Genomic DNA, 22991 nt, shown 5'->3' with positions numbered 1-22991 from the left:
TTACGTTAATAAATGTGTGGCCTTTTCAGCCACGTTTTTTCACTTTAATTCCTGTCTGCCCTTGCTGGCACATGCCCTTGGCAATTTGCGGTTGTTTTGCTCATTCGGCATTGTATAATTGTCCTTTATTACTGAATCTAGATATTTTTTTATGGCTAAACAAATGCAGAGCTCATGAAAGTGATATAGCCTAGCTCCATTTTGCTTAGTAAACACCGCTTCTTTTTTTTCTTTCTTTTTTTGCTTCTTTTTCTCAGTCAAAAATGCACTACTTTGCTAACTCTAAACTGATTTGCAAGCCTGAAACCGATGATTTCGTAAGTCTTCCAGATGCACAATCACAGTTCCAGAAAGCTTCCTGACTGACAAGAAAGCCAAGCCAGGATTTCTGTTGGATCTCCATATCAGGATACTATTAATAAATGTTGTGTACCTCAGAGGGAATCCCCCCAGTATCGCGCATGCTCCATATGGTTCCTCGCTCCGCATTGTGGTGATTCTCTCCCTCTCCTTACTCCTAAGTGTCATGAGACCTGGTGACACTTTTGGGCTGGAGCTGGTTGAACCATCCCTTATAAAGGTACTCAAGATGTCTATGTCTATGTCCAAGTCCAACCATGACTTAACACATGAAGACCCTTCTTTCACATCCACACTCATCCCATGATAAAATGATGGATGATGTCTGTGCTTAGACCAGCTGAGACAAGATCAGATGGACGAAGAACAGGATCCACATATCTTTGAAGAGAGAGCACAGCAGAAAGAAGGTTGCTTTTCTTTGCCGTTAGGAATGCAGGGTAATTTCACACTGTTGATAATTTTGGCAGGGAGGATCCAGCCCGTGAGCTTTAATCAGCCCTTCCATAGGAAATAGTTGGTCCATTTATATTTTTGATCCTTTGCTTATGGCACTGCCCATTAATACCTGGTAGTGTGCTTGCTCCCCGGCTGTCTGAGCCATGCTACACTCTAACTACAGGGCTGCCAATGTCCTGGGGGAGTCTTCAGCATGCAAAGGTTACATTCCTGGAAATGCTTGGGATGCCAGTAAACCATGGAGACTTTAGGAGCAAAATGCATAATACATTCACTGATTAGCATCGTGTCATAACACAGATGGAGACAAGTACATCTAGTTCCTGAAGACTACAGAACTGATTTGAATCTGAACCTGACCTATTGGTACAGAGCACACAAGCAACTCCAAGTAAAACAAACTGGGAAGTGCCTGGACACCACAGTGATGAACATGTTTGCCTATGTCCTCATCAGTATTACTCATAGTACATTTTCTCCTTTTTTTCCAAGTACATTTTTCTTAATCCTCAGGGCTCCTTTAGAAATGGAAACCTAACACATTACCAGGTGTCCTGTGGGAGACCTGTGACACTGTGTAAGGGGTCACGCAGGTATTATTCCTTGGCTCAATATGCACATTCTTACAAAAAGCTTAAGAATACGTAATAAATCAGATAACCAGAAAAGATCACAGTATTTAAATACATAATCTTATCTCTGAGTATCCTATTCACCTCTGCAGATCCCATAGTGATTTCCATACTGGAAGTAACTCGGGAACCTGAAAGAGGGATTCATGTAACTCTGCACTGAAATCCAGCCATTCCTGGGATGAGATCTGTCTTGTTTTGACAGCACAAGACAATGTAGCACACAGCTAGAGAAGGAGGTAAAGAACACCACATCCAGTGTAACCGGCAGGGAAGGAAGGATGTAATTACACAAATTGGAATCTGGCCAGGACACTGGGGTCAAAACCTCGACTCTTTTGAAAAGTGCCATGGGAACTCTAATGACCACAAGTGGTCAGGGCCTTGATTTTATATCTCATCTGAAAAACAACACCTCTAATGACATGGTTTTCTTGAGTACCATGCAGAAGTATTCATCCTAAGTGAATTTGAAAGAAAAGAGCATCCCACTGCAGCAGTTAGGTGTCTTGGGAGGTATTCATTTTGTTTCCCAGTTAATCTATATAATCTGATAGCCCAGGGGACATGTACATGCCCCTTTCCAACACTAGTGTCCAAACAGAACAGGACATTGTCACAAGACAGAACTCTGTTTATGTTGGCTGTATCTACCACAAACTCAGATCACATCCCCACAATTTTCAAAATGCCAATACTCATCCCATGATCCTCTCGTGACTTGACTTGTGTTGTCTCAAGTGTGGATCACACTGAGATTTTAATATATGAATGTCTACTAACCAAAAAGACTACTTTCTATTGTGATGTTATTTATCTACTGTATTCTTCATTATTTTAGGACATGAACACATCACTGAGTTACAAAACATTTTAAAAGCCACCACCAGCTAAGCAACAATAACAGACCGTATACAGATTTTAGCCTACTTCTGATGTGAGGATATACAGCATCACTTTACACTTATTTTACTAAGGTAAAAAAAATAGTACATAGCAGTGAGGACAGGGTAGCAAGCCTGTTTACAGGTAGTCACTAACACTTACCAAAGCTCAAACAGGATGCTGTAACTCAGTCATACATTAAACATCTCAGATTAGAAATTCTGTCCATATCTTTTCTTACAGATTTAGAGAAAGGAATTTAGTGCCAATGCACTAAACTGGCTTACAGAGTTCCTTTTTAACACTCTTAATTCTTAAAATCAAGTTCAGCAACCTACCCACCTTGTACAGATTCTGTCTGGTACAAACATCACACAATTTTCAACAAGCCACTGCTGCTTCTAGGGTAATTCTTCAATTCTGTCAACTGAGAGCAGATCCTAGCAGCACGTGCCTCCATGTACCCCCGCATGTTGGCATGTGCCTCCTCAATAGCTCCTGAGCTATCTGTCTGATGCTGGACTATGTATTGCGACCAGCAGTGCGACTGGGAGGAATCAAGTCCTGCACTACTGGAAGCAGGAAAAAACACCAAAGCTGGCATTTCCACTTTGCCCAGCAAATGTTGCCCCAGCTCCTCAGCCTGTTCCTGTCTTCCCATGGTACTGCACAACTCTGGGGCAACAAGACTTTCCCATCACATTTGTAGAATCATGGAAAAATTACTGTCCCTGCACTGGATGCTGCACTGATCTCTTCACACAAATAACACGTACTACAAACACAGAAGACTGATAAAAGGTGGGCTGTGAAAAAAAGAGGCCCAGAGAGATGAAACACTTCATTACAGGACATGTTGCTGTCAAAAACACCACTGAATGCAGGCCACTAGCTGTGGAACTAGTCTATACCTCCATCACAGTTCCCAAGGTTGGGTTGGATGCAGCTTTGAGCAACCTGGTCTAGTGGGAGGTGTCCCTGCTCGTGGCAGGAGGGTTGGAATTAAATAATATTTAATGTTCCCTCCAACCCAAACCATTCTGTGATTCTCTGAGAGTTTGTCACCTCTATTCAAATACCACCTGTAAGAAGAAATTCCCCTGGGCACATTTGTGATGGACTCCAATGGCCCGTCCTGCGCAGGAGGTCACATCAGATACCATGTGGTTCCCTCTGGCTTTAGCATCTACAAATCAAGGGTCAGATATTTCCATCACCAATATAACAAGCAAGAGCTATTCTACAAGATTCTATCTTGTAGAATGACTACCAAGAGGGTTTCTTTGTCACAAGCATTTCCTTACGTTACACGAGCATACATGCACATTCTGCAGAGAAATTAAATAATAAATTATCATCAAGGAAAGCTAGGGAGTTGACAGAAAATCCACCAAGACCAGCTGCACATAACTAGAAATCTCAAGTTTGTTTGAACAACCTCACAGAAGCGAACCCCACTCAAATCAACTGGGTTGATAGCAAGAGTAAGAGTGTGGGAGCGCACAGGATGGCTGTACTGGAAGAAAATGGATCTTGGAGGTTCCACAGGATGAGCCAAGGCATTATAAAGGCCCTTCAGCCTTGAAATTATCTTTAACATAGGAACATGCAGCAGTCTGTTCAGAAGAAATGCAAAACCAGTTATCACACTGTGCTTTAGGTAGGTACCGGAGACAGCATTATGCACGTGAGATAGCCCTAGGTGGTTTTCACTCAAACGAGAAATGAGTCTACACGATATGATCTACATGAGGTGGAGATTAACAAACATAATAGCTCATCTCCTTTTTACAAAATCAGGACCAAAATCTTGTGATTTTTGCCTGCCTGTAACCAAGCACAGATTGCCCTGTTTTCAAAGCAAAATCTGTTCAGCAGAAACACAAGCGTGTTTGCTCCTGATCTTACTGTTAGAAGCTCAAGTGAATATTTGCCTGTTTTTCTGCACACATACATGTGTTAGTTAACTTGTTACCCAGCTAATTTTTACTTATTTAATAATACAAATACCATTCATTACTCCATAATATAAGCTCGTGCCCTTAGAAGCAATTGAACTTAACGCTAAGTGTCTCCTTGTATTTCCTTTCCGACACCAGTGTTTCTGCATAAAGAGCTGCTGCATCTTAACCACACCCCCTGCCCACAGCGTTATAAAACAACAAAGGCAACAAAAATACAAAATCCAAGCTTTCTCTTGCTTGTCACTTTATTCAGTTGACTGTCCTCTCATTGTTTCACTTTAATTGCTGGAGTTTGATACCATACTAATTTTCCTCCGCCAGTTCATAATATCAATTTCCCTGAAGGTCAGAAACAATACATCAGGAAATACCACCTGCTATTCAGGGATATCGCAGGAAATTTGCATTTCCACTTTGTAAAGTGTTATTATTTTGGACTGACAACCCACATTATTTCATTATCCCAAAGCATTAGGATCCCTGAAAGCTGTAAAGAGAGAGAGAAAGAAAGAGAATCGGCATCCTGGCTGGCCTCCCGCTAGCATTTCATGGTCATTAACAATCAGAGTGGGAAGACAAACAACTTGTTGCTGAAAGATAGGCATGCCTTACACACAGCTTGTACTGTCACTTTGGCACAAGCATGGGAGCAATTCAGCCGCTTCCTCGGTCTCCCCCAGCCCGGCCAGCCCTCGTCCCGGGCTGGGTTACTGCTCAAGTGAGTTCCTCCATCCTCTGCGAGCTGCGCTGAGGAATGAGGTGGCAGACACAGCCAGAGGATTTACTCTCTTGCAAGCATATGGGAGACTCGGGCGCAACTTCTGCAGGGAGTTCAACGGCTTCCTTCCAGCATTTTATTCATTGGGTGTGAAAATGCAACGTTTTGGGACCATCAGGAGGGGCAGGCAAGCTGCCCGCAGCTAGGTGATCGCAAGCCTTGCAACCTCCACAACAGCTGTAGCGAATATCCCAGAAAACAAACTTCAGCCCTTAAGCATTTTTCCCCCTTGGGGTATTTGAGCAGCCATCCATACAAACCCTAGCAGCTTTATTACCTTAGAATTTTTAGCATAACCTTGAGGGATCGGGCAGGAAGAAGGAGACCCGTCAGAGGGAACCTGCACTCTCGCACATTTGCGATGCCTTTTCTACCCAAGATGGAGGATATTAAACTTCAGCAGCCTTTTTCCCAGCTCTTCACCGTGCTCCCACTCGCTGGGAACGGCCATGCCCTGCAGGGCAGAGCAGAGTTACCTGCTCACATCCCATCACACGCGCATCAGGAAGCATGTGCTGCCTGAAATGTCAGGGCGTTCGCAGCCGCCTGTCGCTTCTCCCAGGGAGCCTGCCCTGCGGCCCTGAGGCTTACCTAACAGCGAGCATGAGGCAACTTGAACGAAGGTAGAAATGTGCCACCAAAATGGCTTTATTTAGCTGTCAGACTGCAGCTCCGCGGCTCAGGAGGAAGCGTGACTGTGGGAACTTTCTTGCGCAGTTTCTTCTTGGCTGACCGAACATATCCCAGCGATTTCACTTCTGGAAGGAATGCCTTGAAGTGATTTCTTTTTTTTTTTTTAATGGTGAGTGTGTTTCAAGACATATCTCTACTTCAAGCTGCTGAGGGAGGGCAGTGAGCCTTACTGGCCATAGTAAAGGAAACTTTATTTCTGGCTGGTTTCAAGGAAGGGCACGACCAAGGCTGAGAGCTGCTGCTCCACCAGAAGGTCCGAGCTGCGGAGGCGGTGCTGGCACAGGCAGCTCCGAGGATGCCCAAAATTACATGAGATCAGTTTGCTCCTCTGGCCCAAGGAGAGGAAATGGGAAGAGGTATAACGTTACCGTGCCCTCTCCAGGCAGCCAGGACCACCGCAGGGCAGCTGGGAGTCGGCAGCCGGCGCGGATGGCGAGGCGGTGCTGGCAGAGCAGTGCCGCGAGCTGGCACGGACTCAGGGGCTGCTTGCAGAAGGGCTGTCTTTTTAAAACTGCAGACTGATAAAACTAATGACTGTGTTGAGAGATGCTCATAAAACACTGAGTCACCCCTTATTCAATTAAGGAAGCTGTCACTGCTCTTTCAAAGAGGCCTGAACGGGTTATTCCCCTCTATGCTGTGCTGAACTCAGAAATATCAATCTGCGTGACACTTGGGACGACCTGGGCTGGCAGTCAGAGTTCAAAAGGTGAGGAACACCTCTCCACAGGAGTAAACAGTGACGCACATTTGGAAATAACCCTTTCAGTTACCATCAGCCATTTGGTACCTTCTCCTTCCTGAGAGCTTTTGTGCTAAAGGGCTACCTAGGAGGGATGGCAAGAAATGACTGTGAAACAGTCCCAGCCACCTTCAAGGCTGATTTAAAGATCAGGAGGAGGAAAAATGCCAGTGTTTAATATTTAAACAAAAAAATGTTTAATTTTTAAACATTTATGTTCCTTTTATGATTGTTAAATCAATATTAATACAGAATGTAAACCATTTTATAGCCCCCACACAGGACTCCCCCACTGCTCCTTTCCCAGGAAGTCTGTTTTGGAGGAAGATGAGCGCTACGCTACCATCAGGAGGTTCAGAAATGCAGGTCCCAATAAATAACTCCAGAGCCAGGCCCGCAGCCCTTCTTCAGACACACTGCCTAACGACTTCAGTGAGAGTTCTGCCTGAGTAAAAACAGCAAGTTTTGGCCCATTACCTTCAAATGAACAGAACTGTTTATTTGTGGTTTGAGGTGCTTCCTCCTGTCTGAGCTTTCAGCTTCCCAGGCTGAGCCAAAGAGGTACCCTCCCAGCTTAAAGGGGGCTTCCTGCCATCCCCCGGGCTGTAGGCACTGTCCGAAGGGCTCCCAGAGTATCCTCTCGAGTTGTGTGGCTTGCATTCGTACGGGGCACCCCTGCCTTCACCGACCAGAAGCAGCTGGTATAGACGAGATGTCTTGACAATGAGCTTTGACTGAATTGGAAAATAAATCTTTCGGCAATGCTAGCCTGCAAAGACAAAAATCTTCCTGTAGCAGTCTTTAGCCTTCATCCCCCCTGCAAACTATGCGTGCGTGCTAATTATCTAAAAACCATATCTAAAAAGCCCTCGTAACCTGTAGACAAAAATCAGGACAGTGCAGAAGAAGCGGAAACAACAGCCAGCAGCCACGTGTGCACCACTAATTTACATGAAATTGCTGCAACAAGACCTTCCAAAACGCAGCCTCTAAACACTTGTGAGCAACTCTCGCGCCAGTCCACATGACAGAACTGCTGTCTCTGCCCATTCCCTTCCTCACAGGTCCGAACCTCATTCCCTCCTCCTGCAGAAGGTGCCACACTCCTCTCCCCCAGCCCCTTTCCTCTTCAGGCCGCCCCGCAGCTCCCCTCCTGAGCGTCCCCCCATGAGGTCCTCGGGAGGGGGCCACGGGGAGGAAGTGGTTCTGACATGTATTTTAGTGATGTTTTAAAGCATATGGTCTGAATGCTCCGAATGCCGTGGAAGATTACTGTCACATGTCCCAGCCCACTGCGTATCTGTTGACACAGTATCACCTTTCATAAATTGCTGGATACCATTTTCCCATCAGCATCGCTTTAAACACAGGAATTATAGCCAGGACACAAATCCAAACAACCCTTATATGCTTAATAAAATAAATAACAATCAGCCTTTTAAGCATTTCTCCTCTAAAGGAATTTTCCTTATTTTAGATCAAACACTTCTTGGGATTCACGCTAATTTGTAGTTACCAGTGCCATAAATAACTAACACAAAGCAAAAACAAAACAAAACCACACGCACACTAAAAAAAAAAAAAAAAAAAAAAAAACAACCAACCAACAACCAAAAACAACCACGGCACAGAAAATCGTGCTGATTTATATTTTTAAATTTTGAAATACATGCTGATGCCATGCTTTGGGTACTGGCACGATTTCTGAATGAATGCAAACAAAGCAAGGTCTGCTTGAATGCGTCAGCCCCCCTAATGCATACTTAGCATAGCTCCAGGTCAGTGGAGCCAGACCAATTTACACCAGCTCACCAGTTGGCTGGCGAGGTTCACATGAGTGTGGTATCTCCAGGCACCTCCTCCTTCCCCTTGGTCTCAAACTTGTGAATGGGTTAATGCCGCAGATCTCGGCGTGCCTCTGAACTCTGCTGACTGCTTGGATTCGGTTCAGGTCATGCAAGAGCAGGCTGGGAAATGCACACGCACCTCTGCTACCTCCCCCCCTGCTTTTTCACACATTGATGGAGAGATAATGTCAGCTTTTCGTAGGAAAACCGATTACTGGTACACCAGTTCGGCGTCCAGTGTAAAACGCTACATTTGGGAGTTTTCCACAAAGACAAAATCTTCTGAAGTAAGCAAGTACTTTCAGTTCAGAATTTAATTTTTACCTGGAACCCAATTTTCTGATGAAATATGAAACAGAAATACGTCTACTAGTGTCAGCAGTGGCTAGCAAAGCTTTACGTTCTGCTGTAACACCACACTCCTGCATGCTTTTGCTCCTGAAACCTGTGTCTTTCAGTCCCCACACATCTGCTTTCAGTAGGGCTCCAGGGGTGGAGACCTCACTGGCTCAGCCCCTAGAGCACCCCACTTTTATCCTCATCACTTCAATGGAAGCTGTCGGAATAAGTTAAACCATTGGACTTGCCTGCTCCACCTATACAAGTAACGAACAGTGCTGTGTTTGAGAGCCAAACGTAAGCCATTAGGGGATGTGCAAGACAAAACCAACACCTGGCAGCTGGTGGTGAGAACTGGCTCGTGTCACACAAGCTGCCACACTGCTGGGAAGGGCCCCACGAGGAAGCCACGTGTGGAGCCCCTCGGAGCAACCGAGTCACTCAGCGCAGCAAAGTGCCAGGATCCCTGCCTGGCTCTCAGCATCATGCAAAATTGGTATGGAGGCCCTATTGCTGCAGTACCAGACAATTTCCCATATGCTTCAAAATCTATGTAAATAATGACTCTCATTATTTTTCCCCCTTCCTGTTGTCTTGTAGAAATAGCTTAATTACTGCCTTGGGTTTATATAAAGTCAGTAAATGGCTACAAAATATATTCTCATGAGCATGCGCCAATTCCAGCGCATTTGAGCAGCCACGTTTATGCACCATAAAACCATCCCTGCCACATGATCTTCTAAGGTCTCCTCTGGTCGCTTCATGTTCTTGGAGTTACTGGAGTATGCAGTTACGCAGATCCTAGCATAAAAGTTTGAAAAATGAATAAAGATTTAGCACGTGAAAAACAAACTTGCAGCAAGTTTCTCAGTGCAAACCACGACGGTGATGCCCCAGCCCCTCCGCAGCAGCTACTTGCCCCTCAACCAGGGGTGCTGCAGTGCTGCTCGCCAGAGCTCTTGTTAGCAGTCACAGACCAAGGGAAGGCAACCAAGCTTAAAACTGTCTTGTTCCTCCCCGTCAGGCCTTCAGCGCATGACTGCTTGCCGGAATTACGGGGTTAGTACCTTTTCCAGGCAGCTACAATAGCAATGACAATATAGCAGTGATGCAATCCAGATGAGGGATTAACAGATGACTTTGATTTCCAGGACTGTCGGGCTAACACCTTTCACAAGCACTAAATCCACCTGATGAAATCGTTTTTAAAAGAAAGACCGTGAACACTGCCGGCCTCTGCAAAACAGGCTGGGAAACACTGAGAACAGTTTTGTACCTTCAGACAACCACGGAGTTCCCACTTGAATACAGCGGATGTTACAGAATAACCGTACCCACAAACTCTGCCTAAAAATCCTTCTCTCTGCTGCCTCAGAAGAAATCCCCCCAAAACAATCAGACACAACTGGAAGATGCAGTCGTCTTCCCATTAGCAGTCCGCCAAGCCTCGGGACACTTGTTTTGGGACCAGCCTCCCTACTCTGAGTGGGACCCAGCACACCAGCCTGCAGGCACAGCAGGAACGGGAACCAGGACATCGCTACGCTCTGTGCAGCCCCCAACCTGCCCGAAGGTGCAGAGTGCCCTGGGGAGGCTGTCCGAGGTGTCAGCAGGGCCAGGATCCTGCTTGCGGGTCCCTTATTTACACCGAGTTACCACGAGCAGCTACAGGAGCTAAAGGTGAACAGGCAGAAACGAAAAAGTGGATTAGCACCATTTGACGTTTACATCTAAATCCTGGTGTTTCAGGGCATCTGACAACCATTAAAGGCCCATAAACCAGCCAGGACCTTCCCTTGTGGGCTTCCTTCGTTAATAACTGTCTATTAGGAGACTGTTGTATCCTTTTCTCACGCTGGCTACTATATACAGAACATCAGATCAGTGAACCCATGATCTAATCCTATTAAAAATATATATTTTTAAAAGGAGATGCCGACATGATACTTTCAGAGCATAACAATCCCCTATTTCCCCACCGCTAACCTCTAAATAAAATCTACTTGCTGAGGAGATGGGGAATTAAGACATATTTTCACATGTGGATAGCCAGTTAAATTGTACACAGAATCTTTTTACTGTCCAGTTCCTTAATTTTGTTATATATAAAAACACTACAGAAAATTATTGCCTATAAAATGTTTGTTTCTGTTTTAGCAGAAGAAATGTAAAATATGTTCAAATGCGGCCAAAATCCTATTTTTGTCTTATTCTAACTAAACCATGGCCAAACCGATTTCCTTCAGATTTTAAGCAAAAGAGAAATGTTCCTGGATCTCAGCTGAGAACCAGAGCCCCACATTTAAATCTGGATAGAATTATTATGACTGTTATAATATTACTAATAAACAAAGTTTATAATGGAAACATTGACAGGACCTCCACTGAAGCGATACCGGTAAGGACCACTGTAATAAATTCAATTAACATCTAATAGAAACTGTGATCTCACCACATGCCAACTAACATCATGCTCGGAATAAAATAAAACTAGCACAGACCGGCTCCTGCCAGCTCTTGAAGACTGCCATCCTCAAATCCCTCCCACTGAGTACCAGGTTTTGTACACTGATGCACCTTCCCCCAGTCAACACAAATTACCAATCCTAAAGCAGATCCCTCTTAAATTGCCCTTATTTAAATCTAGAATATCTTGCTGGATATGCAAGCCCTTAGCCTCCTGTTTGAGGTTACGTGGGTATGACCACGGCTGGTGTTGGCTCAGTAGCTGTTAAAAAGATTGAACAAAAATTAGCAGTTCCTGTACAACAAAATATTTGGATATTAACCAGAGTTAAAAATCAAGCCTTAGTTTGCTTCCTGCCCATCAGACATGCTACACTGAACATCCTTTTAAAATTCCACAGGTAATAAAACTTGCAGTAAATGAGGCTGGTCTCAGCACAAGTCTGTACTGATGCCAGGCACAGCAATCTCTTTCATGTGTGCTGCTTTGAAAGCACTGAGGCTGCAAGGCATAGGGGTTCAGGAAAATACACGGCTTTATAGGTTCACTGATAACTTGATAGAGCTGATAATGCAATTATTGCTCCCCAGGAGCCAGCACGTTAAACAGATTTTCGCCGCGGTGGCAGAGCAATGCCAGAAACGAGCAGGAAAAGCAAGGCCAGTGCAACTCACAGGATGTGAACTTCTGCTTCCTAGATAAGCAAATAAAACAAACCCTCTTCCAAAGGATGTGCCTGTAACCTGGACTTGGGACGGCAGAGGTCCAGTGAAGATAATTACAGTGGAATTCAGGTGGAGGTCAAGTGCCCAGAAATATGGCAAAAAATCCCAAATGTCACAGGAGAGGTAGATTTTTAATATAGGTGGCCTGACAATCTGTTCCTGATGAGGTTTGCAGGGTGGGAACCAGGGAGAGGCGAGGGGTAAGGGAAGGAGAGCCAGCTCCATGCCTGACGACAGGCATCTTCTTCCCATGGGATGCTGAGAGTCCGCAGCCCCCGCTGGGAGCCTGCCGCCCTCCCTGCTCTGCCACCAGCGTGCCTCGTGGCACAGCCTCCCAGCCCCTTTGGGCAAAACTGGCTGGGCTGGCTCAGATCAGCCATTTAAACCCAATGTCAATAGTCTCCATGGTAAGTTAAAAGTGAATAAAACACCGAACTCTGAGAGCGTGGGGGTCATATTAATTTATAAATCCCCAAACCCTCCCAGCAGACACCGATTAGACCAGAAGGTGCCATTGCTAGCACCTAGTATGACCTCCTGCACAGCCCAAGTCAGACTTCTGCCCTGCAATTCCTGCATCAGCATCATAATTTCAGGTTGAAATTACTGCATATCTTTCAGATAATGCACATATTACCGCATATCTTTCAGAAAAACATCCAATTGTGATTTAGAGACTGCAAGTCTTGAAGACTTTACCGAATCACCTAAGCAAGCTGTTCCCACGATCAATTGCCTTCATTCTTCAAAATATATATACCTCCTGTGCACGTGGGATCTGAAAATGTGAAGGGTTAGATAGGCAAGTTCCGTGCTTGTGCGCTGGCACTGGTGAAGAACTGACCTCACGTCGGTTTTATGAGGTTATTATAACTCCACATAAGAAGCTGTGCTATCTTTCTGAAAGATCTCACGCAGAATTTAGTACTGATCAGGATGTGTTTTCCCCACTTCGTGAATTTTGCAGACTATGTTTCTGTCTCCAGACTAAACCGGACAAGTTTCATCATCACTGCACAAGGTACATGACCCGCAGCCCCTACAACAGCGGTGGCACCATGGTCTTCTCTGGCCCCCCCACTGGCTCGCTCCCCAGCCAGCTGGGGCTGAGAAGCCTGCTCCTGATGCTAAGAGAGAACACAGTGCTATTAATCAAAAAGCACATTTTTCTTTCCAGCTACTGCTCTGATTCCTCTGTAGTTACCAAGGCAGAGGACACACTGCTGTCCTACGACCAAAATTTGAGTGAAATTGCCTTGTAATCTGACGACTGCCATGCTAAGGGTAGAAAACTGGAAGATGCGTGACACAACAGCTGGTATTTCAAGGACTGAGGAAGAAAAGTAATTAGAAGTCCTTTGAAAATAAAAACATCAAAAAACATTCATGAAACAAGAACACAAAAGACAAGGAATCAACTGAAATCTCATTTCAGATATAGGTACTCTATTCTGATCTTTAATGTTTGTTTTAATCACGAACTGATTCATATTTCAAACAGAAAAGCAGACTTTTTCATTTAGAAAATGCTGGGACAGGACATGCAACTTTTTTTGTTTTTAATGGACATGGGAAATTCATTGAAATGAAGCTTTCCTCTTGGGAATCTTTGATTAAACAACTTAGCATTTCTGGAGGAAAAAAATAATCCTCCAAAAATTCCAGACCAGTGCCAGTAAACTCTTACGCGAGCTGAGCCACACACCAGTGCATCTCAAGCTTTGCTGCAGTTGCATATAACAGACAGAAGATGAATCTCCTCACCCTCGATTTATGTTGCTCTTGAACTACACCCATGCAACAGAGAGGAAATGGGAGCCAGTGCTGTGAATCCGCAGCAGCGGTGGGACACGGCCGCCCACAGCCTGTCCTCACAGGAGCCATGGGCAAGAGAGAAGCAATGAGCTGTAAGGGGCATCCTTCTTTTGAGGTAGTAGGTGTTGCGTGTCTTTTATTAACTTGCAGTAAAGCCCAAAACATGCACTTGTGTACGCTGTCACCTGTTCTTCCCTTGAAGGTAGCAATTTCATCCTGCTAGCATTAGTGGGGACTCAGGAGACAACGGTCACCGTGCTCTTTCCATAAGCCAGAACATCAGGTCTTCTCCAACATAATTCTTATCTCCTGCACAGAGCACGTATTCTACTTGGCTTTTTGTTTCACCTGGAGGAATCACATCACCCAAAAGGGTATGGACAAGACACTCGGCAGATCCTCATCTGCTAGCTCACCCCATCCAGCAGAGGCAGAAGTCTTTTGCTAGAGCTGGAAGTGGCTGACCAGCACACCGAGGCACAACCTTCCCCTTGCTCAAGCCTGTATTTCCTATGTTTAATGGGAAGGGCAGCATTTTATCTGAATCACACAGTCTTCAAGTGGTTAATCTTATCCTTTTTCAGCCAAATACATGGGAAATGGATCTACACAAAACCCGAGCTTGCTGCTGGAGACTCTGACCCCTGAGGTGACCCCTTCATGACTCTCCTCTAGTCTCCAAGTGAACACAAGAAGGACTTCACCTTCAATCACCGTTAAATGTGACCTCACGGCTATATTCCCTTACTTTGGTTTAGCTGCAGGACTATGTTCAGCACTATAAAACACTGATTATTAGACACAATCAAGAATTAGACTTCAAAGACCTTTAGTCTGTCATGTGTAATTAACATACTCAATCACAATTAAACAGTGATTGGCATTTTGCAGCACTAGTTCTTTGAGGACAGCAAAGCTCATTTTTACCAATATTCTTTCAGAAAAAGACTTCATTATTTAAAGGTAATTCAATTTTCTACACCATTCAAGATATTCTCAGGAGGTACGAAACATATAATTTCAAACATAAAGCTGCTTTCACATAATTTCATTATCCCTGTGGTATTTTTGGCAATGAGTGTTTCAGAAAGTGAATTTAAAAAGAGAACAAATACAAAATAAATTTTGTCAGTACACTGATTGGAATTATGACTACACATCCTTTAATCATGTGTCCCACTCAAACCATGCAACTCGGAGTCCACATGGCCCAGGACTGACTCTCCCACCGTGGGCATTAAACACTGTAATACTTTTAATTAATTCGCTAAAATGCATGAAGGCCCTTGCACACCATAACGATGGGTGCCAAGAAAGTGTTTATAGTTATAGCGACTGTTAATAAAACACTGTGCACTCCAGGTTTGGAAGCTGATACAGAAGAGCTCTAGAGGGGCTCTAGTGCCTTGAGGTCATTCATATCTTGCATCTATGTACAGTTAAGGAGACTGAACTTCTTTCTAACTGCACTTGATGTGGACTAGCCAGTGCCCTGCCTCCTCTCTGTACTCTTCCAACCCTCAGCAGCTGCCAAATTTCCGCAAGTGCTATCAGGTGTGGTTCCCTCAGAAGAACAGCACTTTGCAGCTGGTGAAATGTGCCCAAGAGGTCCTGGCTGTGGGGCATAACCAAGGCACATGTGCCACCAGGGCAGCCAGCCTGGTTAGCTGACCTGGCATCGCAGTCATTCTCACCGCTTTTTTTCCCTTCATTTATCAGAGATGCAACCTCTTACTCTTATTCTCTTATTTGTTCATGTTCATTTTCATTTCAACTAGATCACTGGGGGCTTTCTGTTTCTGCAACTGTCAGCTCAGGCAGCCTTTTCTGTTAACCAAGTATGTCAGAAAGGCCCTGCCTTCTCTGATAGCTTTGCAATGAGACCAAGATGGATAAATGGATGGACAGATGGACAGACAAATGAAGAAAGATTAAACTATATGCTACTTCAAGCCCTTAGGATTTCCTCAGAAGAGCTACGGCTGGGAACAAGTACAGTAGATCTCGTTTTCTCCAACCTAAGCAATCTCAACAGGTACTTACGGTACTTAGGGCTCTTATCTGAAAAGCTCAGAGGGTTGTCCAGGGTACCAAAAAAAGGAGCAGTGGACTGTAATGCCTTCATGTGTTGCATCTGCTGACCTACCGCTATGAGTCTAAGTTCTCCCTCACGTATTTGCAGTACACCCAGCTCGTCCCCAGACACTTTCCAAACACAGCGCTGTTCAGCAGGTTGCAAGTGTGAGAAGTTATGTGCGACAGATGGAAGACGACACGCTCATTTCCCTTCTGCGTGTTTCCTCCCTCTTTTAATTTTGAAGAGGAAAATTCCAGCAAAAGGAAAAAGATTGGTTGGCCTTAAGGAATTCTGGAACAAAAATGTCTGTTTTCTGTTACTTTATTGATTATCACTATTACCAATGGAGTTTAGAAGCAGTGGCAACTTTTCCTTTTATTTTGATACCAAGGTGAGTCCTTCCTTAATTTCCTTTCCTTTTTCTCTTCCTCTGATTGCCAGTTATTGATGGGAATAAAACCCAGAACCTGTACCCATGTGAGGGGAGTACAGGAATCAGGATCTGTCAACGTCTCTGCTCTGATGGCATATAAGACATCTTGGAGAAACCACTGAGCTGCTAAAGCTTGGCAGTTTGTATGAATTTACAGAATCTCCTGAGGCTGGGCACAGAGCTCACAAGACTTGCCACTTAAAATGGTCACCCAGACAAAAAAAGAAAGTATGTTCATAAAAGCAAGGAAAGAATGATGAATATACTAACGGGAAATGGAGAAGGGAGAGAGAAGAGAGAAAGAACCATACTGACCTACGAGAGCAGCTCTGTGCTTCCTCCAGTAATGTTACTCTGTTTTGTTTACCATGAAAAGATCCCATTAATGCTTCAGCCCCATCAAACAGCAGACCATGTTCATGAATGGCACCTATCAGAGCCCAGGGTAAATCCAATGATTAGAGGGAATTTGCCAAAGGGCCTTTGTAGCTGAGAAAAATGCCTACTCCAGAGAGGAATGCAGAAAATTCCTGGGAGGACAGGCCCTCCTTTGTTGGCAGGCCAGCGGTATTCTGGAGCAAATAAAGGCAAACAAAAAATGGGATCTCGGATGCAAAGAACATTTGAAGAAAATGTTCAAAGACCTCCTTGAAACATTCACACCTCCCCCCCCTTCCTTGACTGTACTAATTCTGTTTAGGCCGGGCTATACTCAAAACACTACTATTTTAGGATTACATAATAGGAATGTCTCCCTACAGCAACAGCTTTACTCACTTAGTTTTTCTACTGCTTTTTCCCAATTAAAACTTCTGTTGACATAAGCTTTCAGGGGCCGAATTCTCAGCCAGTGCAAACTGTCACAGATCCACTGAAATAGGATGTCCACTGGCTTACAGTAATATACAATTTGACCTCAGATTAGAATGTGAAATAGAAGAAATACAGACAGACAATGGAATGGACCTACAGATGGTGGAGAATCGAAGTTGATGCCACGTCTCTGATTCACTCAGTTTGTTAATGCATGTGCAAAATGAGTATGTATCATCTACGAGCTATGCAGCAGCAACTCAGGCTGCACTGTAGAATGAAGGATTCGCCTGGCTAGGCTCATCTTGAGAGTATAAACACATCCAGCCAGAAATTCAATTTAAAGATTGGACAAGACAAGCTGTCACTAAGCAACTGAAAGGGACACAGCATGTGGACGTTGACTCATTTCAGACTTGCATGGTTGATGTTCTTTTACTCCTTCTAAGTTAAGAACTCATTCATAAGAAACACATTTAAGCTAGCAAAATTATATGGAGACTCAAAAGAACTCAGCCAAATATCAGAAAAATTATATTAAAGCTGCAAATTGTTACGTAACATTTGTCCGTATTTGCTTACCATGACCTTGTCAACTACATTACAGCATTATCAATGTATTTAAAATAGTTTTTGTATTCAAATAGCCCCAAACCATACCAAACGTACAGAGGCAGTGTTCTGTCTGCCACAGGCAAGGCTCTAATCTCACTTACATCAGTGTAAATCCAGCATATTTCCAACAATTTCACTGAACACCAGCGAAAGTGAGATCAGAATTTGGCCCTATGCCTCCTTCACTCTGTTTTCCTCCAGAGAAAACAAAACCATTTTTTGTTATTTCATTGGTGTGAAAAATCAGATACAGATTTTATGGCTGATTTAGAAGCTCTTATCTGCTTCTGAAATCTTGAATTGCATAAACTGCATGTAATCCTCACATAAACACATTCAGCAAACATGATTTCCTCCTCCCCTCCTCATTTCCTATGCTCTGAACAATCTTAATGTCTTTTTTCTTCACAATGTGCACTTAAACACAATATGTTTCCTCATAAACATTGTTACTGACTTTTATTTTATGTCCTGCATTAAAGATTTGCTGTGATGGTAAAGGAGTGAAACAATCACCGTGTAGTTCCAGTACAGCTCTGTAAGTGTATAAGGGTATATACTATGTGTACTTGTGTGTGTGCATCTGAAAACTAATAAAATATTAATTATTTGCAGCTCTGGAGACTGAACATTTTTCAAAATGGGGGTGAATTGCTTGCAAATGTGTTTCCCTTATTGCTCTGCAAATGCTGCTCATTTTATTTGTTTTAAATGATCTTTTGCTGGTCCTGCAAGATTTACATTCATGAAGCAGTGTGACAGCAGGGAAGGGATGAAGAGCTATGTGTCCAAAAAACTGGGCTGTGCAGGGCACCACGGTGTTTCTCAGCTGTGTGTAAAAAAGCAGTGATGTTAAAAGAGCTCTTCTTCTCTGTTTTTTAAGGAACAAAAGCAACTGAAGGCTTATATTAATGACTAGATTCTCCTTTATTCTGAATACTCCTGAACAAGTTTATTAGGGGATGCTCCAGCTTCCCTCAGTGTCACTGTGAGCCCTGCCTCTGAGTGCACGACTTGAGACAGCGTCTCCTTTTGCAGCAGAGGCAGAGCTGGAGTCTCACCCTCATTCATGCTGGCTCATTTCCTTCGATGGCATTCCTCTGAGAGCATGACAGCAAGCTGCTCCTGCAGGCTAGAGGCCCTGACGATGCGGTCTCAAGGAACAAAAATGGCATTAGGGCAGACAGGCTGAAAGGGCTGTGCCACTCACACACCGCCTGGGACCACGCTAACACGGGCACTGGGTGAAGCAACAGACTTCATGACACATCATTTCTCCAGCAAAGGCTTACAGCACCTATGATTCTGCTTAAACACAGTGGAAACTGCAGATATCCAGCACCTTCCAAGATTAGAGAATCAAAGCACAGTTAGCTACAGTAAAAAATAAATAAATAAAATAAAGGAGAGATGGCAATTAAAATCTCTCCAACAGGGGCACGTGTCTCCCCAGCACAGTTCTTTAATTGCCATCAGCTGCATAAATCCTAGCAACATCTTCTGCAAAGTAAGTATCAACTTAGAAAAACTGGTCATCGGAGAAATATGCAAAGCCTGCAAAACACACGCGCACACGTGTGCGCATTAACATCCTCATACAACCTTGATTTATTGAGCCTCTGCCTGGCAGATGGCTGACATTTTAAAACACACTTCTGAAACTATAGATCTGTTTGTTAGTTTGTTTTTCACCATCCAGACCGTAACAACTCCAGATATAATTCGCTCACAGTATAGCAAGGGTAAATGAATGTCACCACAGCCCTGCCTTGTCACGCTGTCACTGAGACGTGTGGAGCCCTGGACTCTTCCTCCCAGGCAGAGGTTACATCATCTCACACATGCTTTTCTTGCTAGCCTGTATTTGGAGCTGCCTTCAAAAACATCCACGAACCACACACTGGTTTACTCACTGTTCTGCACCGTCAGAGTCCCTGCCCTAGGGATAAGTTCCTGCTCCACCACAGATTTCCTCTGTGTCTTTGGGAAGACGTGCACACCCAGGCATCTAAAGATATTTTAGGAACCTGAAGGCGCAGACAGATGTTTGCAATAACATGTCAGACCCAAAACTGTGTTAATCCAGAAACAGACACCTTGGCTGTTCAGACACCCCGGCTTGGACAGAAGCACAGCCTCCGGTGTGAAGTGTGACAGAAACCCAGGGCAGCAATGCCATAAAACCACACTGCATGAGGTGGCAGATAGGTGAATCACATCCAGCGCAGGCAGGAACACCCTGGTGATTTCTTCTTTAAAGACAAAATAAAGGCTGGCTGTTTAAAGAGGGGATTCGGTTCAGGAGATTTTGAACTCTCCTTTCAATCGAAGGCAGAGTTATTTACCACTGCAAATGACCACTAAGTCCTAAGCCATTCAATCCTGTAGTGAAACAAGGACTGAAGCAAGAAATAACTGACTGGCCTAGATTCAGAGTCCAGTGAAGATGAAAACAAGTGGAAAGGCAGCTTTGAGGCATTTCTGTGCCTTGTGGTATCCGGGGCTGGTTCAGTTTCTTTGATTTATGCTAAATGTATGTTTGTCCAACAAATGTAAGAAGTAAGAATGTTTACAGAGGACAAAGAAAGGGTCAATGTGTAATTGCCTTCTTCTAGTTACCACTTAGTATGCCACCCTCTGGTTTTCAATTTAGACTTAAAAATTAAAACAGTGGTGCCAAATCCATGTGACACCTAAGAACCATGGTATATCAGAGCAGCTTCACAATGGGACTCTTCATAACACCACAGATGCTGGCACGCCTTCTAAAACTCTCCCGGAACTTTTGAAGCCTGTACTGTAAGCATCATATTTTTCCTCCTCCATTGTCCCCATGAAACAGGAGGATAAAATGAAGGAGCATATCTGTTCTTAGGATAGCCTGACAGAGCCAAACTTCATTTTTGGTCGTCTTTCATTACTGCGGCCAGTGGTTCCACCCAGACTCAGTGGCTCGGCACCACCAGGGGGCAGTGGGAAGTGGTCACTGCTGAGGCTGGGGGCAGATATTGGGATTACCCCTCTGATTTGCCCCAGACGGGTATGAATTAGTCTATGCAGGACTGGGTCTTGTTTCTAAAATGAAATCTGGAGGGTGTTAATTTATCATCTCCAAGCCTAAGGCCTGAAAGAGCAGCCACCAATATTTATGTTTTTGTATACGCTTTGGAAGTTCTAGGTAGCTGAAACTGTTTTTTGTTTGTTTGTTTTTTGTTGTTGTTGTTGGTTTTTTCCCCAAGAATTAAAATACTTCTGACCTTCTTTTCAAATATCCTCTGTAAACATAATGAGAGATATAGGCACATATTTAGTGGCTTTTCATAGGAGAAAAAAAAAAAAAGTGAACCTACCATAAAGCGAACTGGTGAAGAGAGGGCAGAGGCAGCTCTGAACGTGAAAGATCTTGCTACATTTCTTAAAGGTTCTCCTGTGCTAACAGCAATTAGAGAGTGCAGCTGTAATTTCACCTCTTGTTCATACAGGGCCTTGTCTCACCTTCAGCAGGAAACAGGGACTGAGTTGGAGGAGCCTGAACATAACAAAAGTCTGTGGCCGTAGAGCACTGCTGCCATCAATATAGATCTGTAACAGACGCTCACTGAGGAGGAGGAACTTCCACCCGCCATAGCCTCTACGTTTTCTGATTTCAGTCAGTTATTTCTGATTTTGATAGATGTAGATTTATGGTGCACGGGAAGCAACAGGTCTTTGGGCCTCGCAAGCGTGCTGGGCCACACAGACTCGTGCTCCATGGCCAAACCGTGCATCCAGACCGCCTCTGAGAGCTGGGAGAGCTGGGTCAGAACAAGGCTGAGGGGCTGCACTCATTACCTTGGGTATTTGCGACAAAAGGAGAGCCAGGATTTCCCAGTCGGACTGGGATCGACTGGTTACATGGCCTCTGAACTGCCACCCTGCATTGCCACATGTATTAAATGGCGTGTTCTGCTCCCTTCGCTCACACGTGGTATGTGAATGGGACAACCCAGGGCCACTTGGTGTCAGGAAAGGTAGAACCAGGCTCACAAAGCCACCACAACTTTGTTCACCTTCCCAGCAAACTTCTCATCTCCGACTGAAAAAAGCACCCTATCTAGAAGGCAGCTGTATTGAATGACAGAATGAGGGCGATTACTCTTCTGAATTATGGTATCTTAAGAATGTTTTTACATAGAGGGAACTACAAATGAAAGCAGTTTTGAGCAAATTAAAAAACAGCTCAGTGTCACTATTAATTAATTAAAAACAATTTTTCCAAGTCAGCCTAATAGAAGGCTTCCTACATGCAACCAGTAACTGATTAAGTGAGTGACTCAAGCAGTAAAATCACAGTCGGGCCTATTTTCTTCATCCTGGAAGGCCAAGTTCAATATTTTTCCTATGAGGCATGCCTTACTATAAAAAGAACGTGATGTTTGAACGTGAGTGTCTCTGCTCTCGGTGCTGGCACCCGACGCCTTCCCGAGCCCTCCTGCCGCATTTCGAGAGTACAGTATGAATCACAATCATGTGGCTCACCTCCCTGCCAAATTCTTCTCTTCTGCTACCACTGCGAGTTCCTCCCAGGCCTCTGCCAGCAGCATCTGTCCCCCAGCCAAGGCTGTCGGGGCGAGCGTCAGCGGGGAGGCAGGGCTGGCTCCCTCCCTTCTTCTCCGAGGAGGAGGAGGCGAGCGGGTGGATGGTTAGAAAGCTGTAACCACAGGGATGGCTAAACGGCTGGTGGAGTCGGTCAGGATGCAAAAAAAGGAGTGAGTAGGAAGCTGAAACGGAGACGAAGAGAGTGCAGAGCTGCAATGACTTCAGATAAAAGAATCCTGCCTTTCAGATGCTTTTCAAATAATATGCTGGTATTTTTTACCCGTACAAAAATTACTGTCCACCTCGAAGAAAATACTTTCCCTTCCCAAGAAGAACTGCTGTGACAGCCCAGAACACCAGACAGATAAGCAAAACTGGATAGTCAGTTCAGACACAATTGTAAAAGGATCTTTTGTGAATGCACAGCTAAGAGAATTTCTAATTGGCCTTAGATTACTGGCCTACTTCTAAATGATTGAAAAAAGATGAATGTTTGGGCACTAGAAAAGCTTTACCAATCCTGGATGCTTGTCTTGTCTTTAAGGTAGAGAAAAGGTTACAGTCAAATAATATTGAACTAGCTTTACTTTTTTTTCTTTTCCTTCCAAATTATGCCCTGATTCTTGTATGTAAGCATTGTCCCAGTCTCTTTGATGGCTCCACACAGATTTACAGAGAGCTGAAACCTTGAACTTTTACAGCTTACCTTGTGCCATAAAGAATATGAGACTTAAAACATGTACAGTAAATCTAGACTTATATTATTCTC

At 44.3% G+C, this 22991-nt stretch overlaps 1 protein-coding gene and 1 long non-coding RNA gene across 2 annotated transcripts in view; one reads left to right on the top strand and one right to left on the bottom strand.

Annotated features, from left to right (window-relative positions):
* HMGA2 (high mobility group AT-hook 2) overlaps positions 1–22991 on the bottom strand; it is a 113975-nt gene that overhangs the window by 33978 nt on the left and 57006 nt on the right. The gene's annotated exons all lie outside the window — the stretch shown is intronic.
* The window catches only part of LOC310888567, a 48197-nt gene that overhangs the window by 11923 nt on the left and 13283 nt on the right, over positions 1–22991 (top strand). The window contains exon 2 of the long non-coding RNA XR_014575939.1: positions 258–22991. This exon is cut by the window's right edge and continues 13283 nt beyond it. This is a non-coding gene — a long non-coding RNA (uncharacterized lncRNA). The remainder of the gene's footprint in view (positions 1–257) is intronic.

This window comes from Anser anser, assembly GCF_964211835.1.
Source record: "Anser anser genome assembly, chromosome: 1".
Classification (NCBI taxonomy): Eukaryota; Metazoa; Chordata; class Aves; order Anseriformes; family Anatidae; genus Anser; species Anser anser.
The sequence above is the reverse complement of the archived record's forward strand: the minus strand, read 5'-3'. Positions and strand labels throughout refer to the sequence as shown.